This window comes from Ambystoma mexicanum, chromosome 7p, assembly GCF_040938575.1.
Source record: "Ambystoma mexicanum isolate Mex_15411 chromosome 7p, UKY_AmexF1_1, whole genome shotgun sequence".
NCBI lineage: Eukaryota > Metazoa > Chordata > Amphibia > Caudata > Ambystomatidae > Ambystoma > Ambystoma mexicanum.
This window is the reverse complement of record NC_090939.1, coordinates 749,386,055-749,398,820: the sequence shown is the minus strand read 5'-3', so window position 1 is coordinate 749,398,820 and position 12,766 is coordinate 749,386,055.

Genomic DNA, 12,766 nt, shown 5'->3' with positions numbered 1-12,766 from the left:
GATTTCCAAGACAACCTCACACACCTGCTAGGTGAAAACCTTAAAACCACTACAAAAACCATTCTCCTAGGAGACCTCAACTTGGGGCTCCACGACCAGAAAGATAAACCATCCACTAAGCTAGCACAAGCTCTCCAAGAAATGGGCTTTGTACAAAGAGTTCTCCAACCTACCCACAGTAAAGGGCGCACTCTTGACTGGGTAGTTGACCACAACTGCGGCATCGACATCAGCTCCACCACGCCCACGCCATGGTCAGACCACTTTCTCATTCACTTCTTCATCCCCCTACCTATCAACTTGGTAACAAAACTCTCACCTGCACCCCCAGCCATGGCCAGGAGCGCCAAGAACCTCACCAAAGAAAGCATCACACCCTACCTAGCTCCTCTCACGAACAACCTCCCTGCCTCATCTGACCCAGCTGCACTGGCAGATATCTACAAAACCACCATTAGCACTGCCATTGACATCATCGCCCCCCTACAAAAGAAAAAATCCAAAAACTCCAAACACTCCAATACGTGGTTCTCAACAGAACTAAAAGAACTACGAACTAAAAAACGCAAAGCCCTCAACGTATGGCAAAAAGCACCCAATGCCTCCTCACTATCGTCCTACAAATCACTGGCCACCCAATACAAATAAAGCATCATAGCAGCCAAATCTGCATCATATAATGAAAGAATCTCCAACGCCACCTCAGAATCCAAAGAGCTCTTCGCCATCTTCAAGGAACTCTCCACACCGGCCACTAAGTCACAAGAGATTGTCAAGGACCAAGCCTGGTGTAACACCATACAAACCGCCCTTCTAAAAAAAATCGAACTCCTCCAAGCCAAAATCCTAAACCATCACAAAAATCTCACTCAGCAAATCTTAGCTGCATCCCCTAAGGAAACAGTGATTGAGAACAAAAAGATAAGTCACATCACACCCTTTAAATTTAGAGAAGTCTCAGAAAAAGAGGTAATCGATATCGTTAACAGAATCAAACCCTCCAACTGCAAAGGCGACGCTTGCCCCGCCAAACTAGTCAAAGACTGTGTTGAGACACTAGCACCATTCCTCAAATCCTTCATTAATGCATCCTTCAACTCTAACTCAGTCCCAACCAGCCTAAAAGAAGCCTGGGTGCGCCCCCTTCTCAAGAAACCCACTCTAGATCCAGAAAACGCCAACAACTATAGACCCATTACAACAGTTCCCTTCCTGCTCAAGATCCTCGACAAAGTCGCCTACTCACAAATACAGCACTACCTTGAAGAAAACCACATCTTAGGCAAAAGGCAATCGGGCTTCCGCCCGGGGCATGGGACCGAATCTGCCCTTCTAGACCTTAAAATTCAACTTAATGACATCATGGACAAAGGCAAACCGGCTCTCCTCCTACTATTAGACCTATCTGCTGCCTTCGACTTGGTCAATCATGACATTCTAGGCACACAACTTAAAAATGAAGCTCACTTCTCGCCGGAAGCCGTCTCCTGGGTCAAATCCTTCCTAGAGGGTCGACTTATGAAAGTCTTTTCTGAATCTGCAAACGCTACCCCAACCACCATCCACTGTGGCGTCCCACAAGGATCCTGCACTGCACCCACCCTATACAACATTTTCACCCTCCCTCTGTTCAATGACCTCGACCATCACCACATAGCTTACACCAACTATGCTGACGACACCCAAGTCCTGCTCCCCCTTACTGGCTTATATGAACAAGACGCCGCAGCACTAACTAAAATATACACAGCCATTCAAACCTGGATGGCAGCCAACGGACTCTGCCTTAACGGGGACAAAACAGAGATCCTACTAGTTGGCACCAAAGAAACACTAAATAAACTCCCGCCTCTATACAAATCCTTTAACGTCGATAACTGCACCATCACAGTCTCCACTGCGGTAAAAACGCTAGGAGTATACCTCGACTCCACTCTCTCCATGACACGGCAAGTCAATGCCGTAGCCTCCTCTGCTGCATTAACCACTAAGATAATCAACGCCGTTAAACCCTTCCTATCCCCTAAAAACTGCCTGAATGTAGCCAGAGCCACAGTAGGTACCAAATTGGACTACTGCAACGCCCTCTTCCTGGGCACATCTGCACAAAACATTAAAAAAATGCAAGTCACACAAAACAATGCTCTAAGAGCAGCCATAAGCATTCCAAAAAGGGAGCACATCTCCCAAGCCAGAAAAGAAGCACATTGGCTACCTATAAAAGAACGCATACTATTTAAATCCATGGCCATCACACACAGATGCCTCTCTGCTAATGCCCCACCCTATCTTTCTGAAAGGATCACCCTCCATACCTCCTCTAGACCTACCAGGTCACACCTGACCAACCAAACATATGTACCCACTTTCAAAAGAAGCAAAGCCGGAGGGTCCAGCTTCCAACACCTAGCACCCAAAAATTGGAACGCACTCCCCACCGCCTTAAGAAGCGAAAAATCATACCATGCCTTCCGTAGACTACTCAAAACCACGCTGTTCCACTAACCCCGCCTCACCTGTATTCTCACCACTGTAATTATGGAAATAACAGCAAATGTATGAAAAAACGCGTCTATGCTAATCTGTATATCTGTATACTCACCATGTATGCCTGTAACAAGTAAGAATTCTTAGCGCCACGATGCCCCCGGGCAGATGTGCGCTCTACAAATCCAAATAAATAAATAAATAAATGTCTACCGATCGGGCAGTAATAGTACTTTCTTCCTTTGGAACTACGTGCGCTACCTCTCCAAACATCCATGGAGCTGTGTGCGTGAAAGCAGGGGCTCGGGGTCCACAGTGTTTGTTTCCTATTTTTTTGTTGGGAGTATTTGTAATCTCTGTTTTACTTTTTGGGGAGTATTAGCTTATTTTCAGGGAGTACAGTGATAAAGTTGTAAGCCAAAGCAATACATTTCAGATTTATCTCCCCTTTGGTATGCAGCAGAAGTGGTCCCCCAAAGAAGAGTGAAGAACAAAACAAAGTCGGAAGGACACCCAGGAATCCATCATTTGCTTGAATAATAGCTTCTGATTTAGCAGTACTAAAAGAACGAACATGTCTACACCAACAGGAAAACCCAAGGATCCAAAACAGAGGTCAATCCCTGATATTTTTTCTCCAAAACCAGCCCGGCACCAACCGCATCACAGCCAGTTTTCTGTGACCTCAAAACAGCACCTGCCATACTTGCAGCCTCTTCTCTGCCAAACACCTGCAGCTCCACTACCAGAGTTCTGTGTCTTCTTGATCTGTTGCCATTGAACACTCACAGACTTCTCCTCTGGTTTCCGGTCACCTAAGCAACAACCTGCCTTCGAGTCAGAATCTTCACCTTATATGCCACTGAAACAGCAGCACCGGCACGTCTGTCAAGCCACTGTTCTGCTCAGTCTGGTAAGAAACGACATTTTAAGTCTTATGATCAGAGTGAAGGAAGAGCAACTGTTGGGCATTATCCCAAAATCTATATAATAGTACTAATTGTTGGAATGTGTACCATTGTGGAGAGGTGCGGGGTGTGGAGGACAATGAACATGTAGGAACAGAAACCTAGGCATATAAAGAGTGTTGGTGACTGTGGGAGTAATGCAAAATGCAGCCAGGATTTTTTCCCCCATAAAATATGGGGACAGGACTGATGAGGCTTTTGGTACTGAAGCTCGTACCACCCAGTAATGCACTGTATGCCTTGAGCACATTTAGAACCAATCTTTTGGCAGCCAAAATAACACAAGAAGAAGAATCATTAAAAACTGAGGATGCCATACATGTTTTGTGGTGAAATATTCTCCCTCTCCCCTTTTATCCTGGCTTTCCCCTATCCCCATGCCCGCCTATCCGTCCCTGTCCCCCAGGAATGTGATTTTGCTCTGTAGTCCTGTTGAAATAACAGGGCAGATCCACATAAAGAGGGGATTGGGGTTCATACACTTCACGTGGCAACATGGACCTTGACACTGCTACATATGATGATCCATTCTTGTATGAAATATCACAATACACTGATATCGTAACAATTTTTTTCTTAGTGTTCTGAGGGATAATGCTTTGAGGCCACTTCCGGTGATGTCATGGTGGGGGTGTGGTCTAATGACATCACTTCATGTGGGGTGTGGTCGAATGGCATCACTTCTTGTGGGGGGTGCGGTCGAATGACATCACTTCCTGTGATGTCACTCTTGGGGGCGTGGCACTGTGATGTCACTTCCGCTACCCCAGGCATTTTGGTGAAATGACGTCCCTGTAGTCTGGATCCAGAGGACCTTGTTTGCACAATCTATTAGGGGAGACAATCTACGTGGGATGTCATTCCCCAGTAAACATGGTGTGCCCTCTGGAGTCACAACTATGACCGGGTGAATTTCATTCCCATCGAAGTTCTGAAGTTGTCTAGGAAGAGGGGTGAGAGGGATCTGGTATCTCTCCCGCCTTCCTGAATTCAGCTGATCAAAGGCCCTCTTTGACAGAAGGGTGGCTTGGGATCCAATGTCCACCAGTGCCAAAAATTTACATTGCCCCTGTATTTGGACCGGGGCATACCATCTTCCCTCCTTCTCCTTAAGGGGGCAAAGATAATGTGCATTTTAGGTCAATTGGTGGGTTAATTTCTTTACTCTTCATTCTGACAGAGGGGTAGTTTGGACAGGATTCTGTTTGGGAATCTGTAAGAAAAAGGTGACATTTGGATATTGGGGAAGTTTTGGGCTCCCCTGGCTCTGATTCTGGGCTGCCCCCCCCCCCTTTGGAGGCAGTCACCAGAATTGGTTTGGACAAGGTGACTTTCTGCCTTGTCATTTTGGGCTTCAATGATGGGCGGTTTTAACTCAGTCCCCACATCTACCCAGTCTTCATTAGGATCTCTCGGGACCCATCCCTGAAGGATAAGATCCTTTTCCCAGAGTCCTCTGAGGACCCCTCTCCTTCAAATTGGAAGACTCTAACGTCCTCCACAAAATGGGTCTTTTTAGGCCCTTTATTTCTCCTACCCGCCCTCTGTTCCTTAGTTTGCAGACTTTCGGGGGCAGGAGATTCTGGTTCTGGTTCCTGGGTTTCAAGGGGCTTTTCACAAGTGGGGAAGGAAGCTTCCTCTAAGGCTTTACACCCCATTCCCCATGTGCCTCCTCCCCATGGAACCTGTGGGTTGTCAGGGTTCTCTCCCGATCATTAATCTGGGGTACCAGACCCTTTATTTGAGGGGTTCTGGCATGCCATGTACATCTGAGGGTTTTGCTGAGCCCTCAACATGCCACCCAGATCCTGTGACAAGTTCTGTACCTGGCGCTCCAGTTCGGACACCCGCTCTGGCTGATACAGGGGTCTCTGGTCCATCCTAGGTGGATCACGGGAAGGGTATCTGTCCCTTCTCCCATAATACCCTTGGTTGGGATAGTTCTGGTAACCCTCCACTCTTGGCCTCCCCTCTTCCGGATTGGGCTGATGGGGCTCAGGAAAGTGGGGAAAGAAAGGAGGGTTGTTTTGGGGGGTTGAAGTTTGGCGGGTACCGGGGAAAGAAGCTTAACCCGGCATTTGGGGGATTACTGCCCTCCTGGGGAAAGTTAGGAGGGAAGTTTCCTGGGTTGGCAGCTACCTGGTTGGATCCCCCCCTTGGGCTGGGGGAGTCCACACATAGCCCAGGATGGGTCTGTTGCCTTTGTAATGGGGGCTTATATAATCAAGGGAGTTAGGGGTCCCATTTGTGGGATTACCTCCCTGACTACCTGTTTGGGATTGGCCCGAGGGCCTTCTGGGTCTTTGGTTAGAAGGATATTGCACAGGAATATTTTTAGGCCCCCCATCTCCAGATCTAAAATGGGGGTAACTTTCACCTCCGCCACCTTAGCAGCAGCAGGGGTGTGTCTGGTTTGGGGTTTTAATTTGTATTTTTATTCTCTACCAGTTTCTGCACTTCATAAATACGAGTCGCCTGTTCAATGACCCAGTCTAGTGATCTCTTCTCGTGAAAGTCGCTCACCAGCTGGGTCATGATGTATTTAGGGAGTGCATGAAAGAAGGTATTAATGATCTCCCAACTGTCTGTGTGCACCCTCCTGGTGGTCTGCGCAAAGGCACATTTTAGTTCTTGCACACATTCTTGTGGGGCCTGGTCTTCCCCACACTGCAGATTGTAGGCCGCCTTGCGGGCCTCTTGGTGTTCCGATGTACGGAAAAATGTTTTAAGATGGCCACCGTGTAGGTGGACCATCCTGAGTGATTTTTATCTTACAGCCCTGCAAAGAAGCTGGAGTATTCAAGGGAAAATGTCCACTTGACATATTGGATACAATTCTGGCTGTCTTTCAGGTGGAAAGTATCCATCATTTGCTCGTATAACTCAAGATGCTCCCAAACTGAATACTTGGCATTTTTGTGATGGGGAGTTATGATGCTCCTAATGGCCTTGATCTGTTTCAGGGGATCTTTCAGTAGAGTCCTCTTAATTTTGTTGGCCTTTTTAGCCTTAGTCACCCGTGTCCACTCATCCTCTGACTCAGAGGCACTGCTACAGGAGGTGGCTATCTGATCCTCTAGGCTCTCCCTGATTCTGTGAGCTTGGGAATGGCTTGTGGAATGTGGGGGCCTAGTTTCTTGAGGCCTGTGGTGCTCAGAAGAGTCTTCTGACTCTCCCTTGCTCCCAGGATTGGCTGCGTACCCCCCCCCCCTCCACTGCCCTAGCTGGGAAGAGGTCTTAAAGATACTCCTTTTGGGCCTAGTTTCATGGAATTCCAAACCAAAATTTACAGACTGATCCTTTGGTAGGCAGTATTTTTGAGGATCCAGTTTCCTGATTCTCCCCTCACTGGAGTCTTCCTGATCAGAGAGGCTAGCCCTAACATTTGGGAATCTGTACAGAGATGCCCGCTCATCCATTTCTGGGAGGCGCTGGTCTGTCAGTCCCATGTTTCCCATTCTGCTGAAGTCTACCATCCCTGTGGCCCTTGGTTCATATGAGCCAGTGGACATGAGGGCAGCAGAGTCCATGGTACTGAAGGGGTTAAAGACCCTGATGACAGGGGTCCTGATGTTATGCTCAGGGGTTTCTCTGTCCATTTCTACCTCAACTCTTTCAACCTCTATTCCCTGGTGACATGCTAAAATCTGACTCTTTTGCTCCTCTATTAAGGCCTTATTGGTCTCAATGATTTGCTCTTGCTTGGCTATCTGTTTGTGGAGCCTATCATTCTTTTGACAGAGAGCCTCATTGTCTCTCTGTGCTTCCTGCCTGGTTTGGAAATACTTGGCCAATTTTTGCTGCAGGAGACTCACCTCCTGAGTTTTGTCATTATTGGTCTGAGTGTTCTTTTCCAGAGCATCCGCTACCCGCCTGGTGTGCTCTAGTAGCTTCTCATATTCGGTTTTAACTTCACTAAACTCCTGAAAGGCCAGCTTTCTTTCCTCTAACTTAGTTTTTAATTGGCTGACTTCCTGGCCTAAGGCGTTCCTCTCCTGACTTAGAGTGCCACTCTCTGCAGCCAGGTCGCCCCTCTGTTTTTTAAATGCGCTGGACTTCTGGCGCTCCTCATCAAATTCTGCTTGAGATTCTAGGTCTTTAAGAATTAATTTACTGTTTTTCTCTTTCAAGGATTCTATGTGGTTCTGAAATGTGACTCTGTTCTGCGCATGCTCTGTTGTAATTTAACTGTTGTACCAGCTTCTGCTGATTCTGTTTTAAAGAGTCAACCCTTTCCTGATACTCATCTCGCAGTGTCTGTAATTTGGTATCTTGCTCTGCATTCTCTTGCTGTAAGAGAGCCAGATCTTCTTTTAGTTTGGTGATATACTGCCTAGCCTCTGTTTCTGATTATTGGCTCTTCTGGAGCCTTTGTTCTGCAGAGTCCAGATTAGTTTGGATTTCCTGCAGTGTTTCCCCTTGCTTCTTTGCCAGATCTATGTTGTCTGCATGCTTTTCCTGCATTATTCCTATGTGGAGGTACAGGTAGGCCTCTATTTTGTAATTTTACACTGCTCCTCTTTTATTTTTGGGGCCATATACAGTTCGCTAAACGCTTGGTGTAATGGACCCCTGTCCTACCATCTATCTAGGTCTATGGCAGTCACTTGTACTTTTATTTCCTGTAGCCATACCTCTTCATCCTGCTTGGGCCACTCACCCCTGACAAACAGTTTGTGCAGGAAGTGTTTGCCATTTCAGAAATATCAATTTCCTTCGGACTTATTTCAGGGTTAATTTACTTTTACAAACAGGCCCAATTTTAGGAGTATTTCTTTTGAGAGGTGCTTGTACAGTGTAGCACAGTACCCCAACCCAGCAAGGTGTCTGTACCCACTGTCACAGGTGGTATTTCAAATTCAGAATCACAGCACGAGCCCCCAAGCTGTTAAGGATTTCAATCAGGCACACACCAGGTCTTGCCTAGCATGTAGTGCGCAATGAAACCCTTATTATTTGTGTCTATAAATTCTATGGGCCTCATTACACGGTAGGCGGTAAGGGTTTACCGGTACAGGTATTTTACCGGTACCGGTAAACCCTTACCGCCTTACTACGAGGTCCCTTTGCGGGTTGGAGAATTTAACGCCTGCTTTTTGCAGGTGTTAAAAACCAACCCGCAAAGGGACCAGGGAGCTAATTACGGTACCGCAATTTGCGGTGCCGTAATTAGCACCTTCCCCATTCCCATTATGCCCTATGGGGCAAAAATGGGAATGGGGAAGGGCAATGGGGGAAGGGGGAATTACCGCCCCACCAACCTTGGAATAGGGCGGTAATTCCCCTTTCCACCAAGGCGGTGCCAGTATTTTACCGGCATGGACCAAGGTGCTAATAGCACCTTGGTCCTCCACCGTCCGTGTAATGAGGCCCTATATTCTGAATGATATACCACTCATAACACACCTGTCTCAAAATACCCCCCAGGTCACACTGAACCAGGAATCAGGCTAGTTTGTAAAGGTAATATTTATTATATTCAAATCGTACATAAGTTTAATATATCTATATATTGGACAGCAATCATCTAACGGTGACAATACAATTCAGAAAATAAACAAAGCAATTGAATTCACTTATAATGGTGCAGAATAGAAAACGCAGGAAAAAGAACAGTTTTGGTTTGTGAACAGACAGCGTTTAGGTTAATATTCCCCCGGCAAAGATTTTTAAATACAAATGAGCAATCCTACACAAATGTAAGTAATCAGCAGGTATTCAGGAATGAAAGACAATGGCCCTCATTACGACCCCGGCGGTAAGTGAAAAACGATGCCGGTAAATGATTACTGGCATCGTTTTCCGCTAGGTCCGATCATGACCCGTGAAAGTGCTATTAGCGGCATCGTAGTTAACGGTGCCGCTAACTGCACCAAGTTCGCGCGCACGCGACCTTCCATGCCGTAAATACCAGCATCGCGCAAAGGTACGCGAATCACGAACCAAGCGGACATGCTCTTAACGCCATCACAAAGGCCGTTAAGTACCTTACCGCCATGGTGCTAATTCCGCCATCGCGAACCAACCGTAAATGGCCATGTGCAGTGTATCCAGCTGCCACAGGTGCACAGAATCAGCACAGGTGGAGGCAATACAGACTCACCAAGTACAAAAAGAGCACACCCCACCCCTTCCCACACCCAGTCACACTCCACAATGATTCCAATACGACTAGCAATGTTGGGGCTGGAGGACCTGATTGCAATGCAAGTTCTACAACTACAACTACAACAACAACAGGCAGCACAGAGGAGAAGGAGGGCAAGGCAGGGCCAGCAGCCCCACCAGCACAGCCAGTGCCACCACGCAGGCAGCCCACAATCCCACGCATCAGAGCCAGTCCATTGAACCTCACCGCTGAGCAGATCCACACCCTGTACCGTTTGGACCGGGACACCATCACCACCATCATGGACATGATACACAACGACATTGTCAGCATGATAGAAACACCCACCGCCATCCCACCCCTACTGAAGGTAGTGTCCGTGCTCCACTTCCTGGCCACAGGCACCTCCCAGCACACAGTGGGGCACTTGCATGGCATTTCACAACCATTATTCTCACGTACACTGATCCAAGTGCTCGATGCCCTCCTCAAGCACACAGACAACCACATCTCATTACCACGGTCTGCCCAGGAGATTGCAAACACCAAAGTGGGTTTCCATGCACTAGCCGGCATACCTGGTTGCATTGGTGCCACCCACTGCACCCATGTGGAATTGGTGGTCCCACATGCCATGGAGGTACCGTACCGCAACCGTGAACTATTTCACTCAATCAACGTGCAAATGGTCTGTGACTCCAACAGGATCTTCACACATTGTTGTGCCCGATTCCCCGGATCAACCCATGATTCAATGGTCCTGTGGAACTCCACAATACCATGCTACATGGAGCGACATGCAGGGCCAAGATCCTGGCTACTCAGTGAGTCTCATGTCATGGCCATGGAAATGTGAAGTGGGTAGGTGATCGACGTACCAATGCATACTTTACCTGGCTGAAAGGGGGGGGGGGTGATGCATACTTGACCTGGCTGAAAGGGGGGGGATGATGCATACTTTACCTGGCTGAAAGGGCGGGGGGAATGATGCATACTTTACCTGGCTGAAAGGGGAGGGGGGATGATGCATACTTTACCTGGCTGAAAGGGGGGGGGGTGATGCATACTTTACCTGGCTGAAAGGGGGGGGAATGATGCATACTTTACCTGGCTGAAAGGGGGGGAATGATGCATACTTTACCTGGCTGCGAATAGCAGAGGCAATGGAGCCAGCTCATACCCTAAAGCAGCACAAACGTCAGCTGACGCCTGTACACATAATGCCCGATGTAAGCAGCCCTACCATGTGAATTAAGGTGTGTCCCAACCATGACACAACCATCTGCAAGTGCATTGTACCGATTCGGACCACATTGACTTCAACGAAAGGAACCTACATGCACGGCACCAAACACCATCAACTGAAAGGCCTGTCCCCCATAACTGCGCACAAAGGAGGCACATGACGGACAGAAAAATCGATACACCATTACACAGACACCAAGGCGCCAAAAATGTCCCTATCAACATCAGTAGTGCTCAGTGGGGTCATCATGAGGCTGACAGCAATGTTGCCATGACGTGAGCGTTGATATCGCAGGACACGTGCCAGGTCACCAAAACAAACGCCATGAACGAACACAGTGGATGAGCACTCACAAGGCACTTGACCCCCCTGCATACATTGGTTGTTGGCATGCAAAACAGTCCATGAGAGTAATACACATATACCGGTCACATAGTGTGAATCCATTTGTGTATGTTAAATTCGTACGAAGTAACAGTCAAATGCATGCCATGGTGGCACATCATGTTTGGTATTTGATGTCATGACTGACACATACATTGTTGCCCACATACAGGTGATGCAGGCTATCCCCTGAAGAGGTGGCTCCTTACACCAGTCCGGAACCCACAGAACCAGCACGAGGAGGACTTCAACCGTGCACATACACGTACCCGTGTGGTGATTGAGCAGGCATTCGGCCTACTGAAGGCACGTTTTCGCTGCCTCAGCAGGTCTGGTGGGGCACTCCTGTACCACCATGAGAAGGTTGCAAAGATCGTCATGGCATATGTCATGCTACACAATATGTGCATCAGACGAAATGTGGCCCTGCCCCCTGACGCTGAACTTCAACCACCTGACGATGAGGATGAGGAGGGTGGGGATGGGGCAGCACCTCAGGGAGGCAGCGATGCACAGGAGGGGTGTGAAATGCGTCAGACTCTGATCAACCAATGTTTCTAGCACACACGAATGGGGGGTGTCACATGGAGATGGCAATTGGGGCACTGTGTGTGTCTGGGATATGGACACTGTTGACTCTTCACCAATAAAGCACACATACGCAATGAGCAATGTCCACACATGTGACTTGTGATAAAGAGAAACTTGTATTATAAATGTGAATTCAATTAACACACCCACTCCCGCCTCCCCCCTCAACTCCCCAACACACCCACTCCCGCCTCCCCCCTCAACTCCCCAACACACCCACTCCCGCCTCCCCCCTCAACTCCCCAACACACCCGCTCCCGCCTCCCCCCTCAACTCCCCACAAAAGTGCGTGGATCCCTGTGTCAAAGTGCCTAATGTGGAATTGATCCACTGGGTGGACTCTAATGGCAGCCCCCTCTGCCGGCCCCTGGGTCACCCCTGCCTCTACTCTGCAGGTTCCTGGCCGACCTGGGGACGGGGCTGCTTGGGGCAGAACTGGCAGCGGAGGAGGTACTGGGCTTCTCGCTACCACGCATGTCCCTCATTGTCTGTACGAGCTCACTGAGCACGTTCCGCACCGCGGCTAGTTCAGCACAGATGTCTTTGCTGGAGGATTGGATGGCTGCCTTGACAGTCTCGGCACATCTTTGCATTTCTGCACTGGCACCTCCACAATCGGCCACATGCTGCGTGAGTAGTGTGGACAGTTGTTGTTGCCTCGGCAATATTTGGTCCAGTGACTGTTGGTAATTTGTGGCATTGGATGTTGCAATTGCTGGGGTCATTGGGCTACTCCCCTCCTCCACACCTCCCACTGGGCAGGGAGTGGCTGGCCAGGAGTTATCAGGGGATAGCCCATGTGTGTTGACATTGTGCCGGCTACTTAGGGACAGGTGGGGGAAATGAAGGTGGTCAGTGGGGGGACATTCTGTGTCATCCTCATCAATTCCCACATCACTGTCAGAGCAGGCTGCAATGGCAGCAGTCTCCCAAATTGTACTGCATCTTGCAGACACATTCCCCTCAGTGGCCACCAGTTGT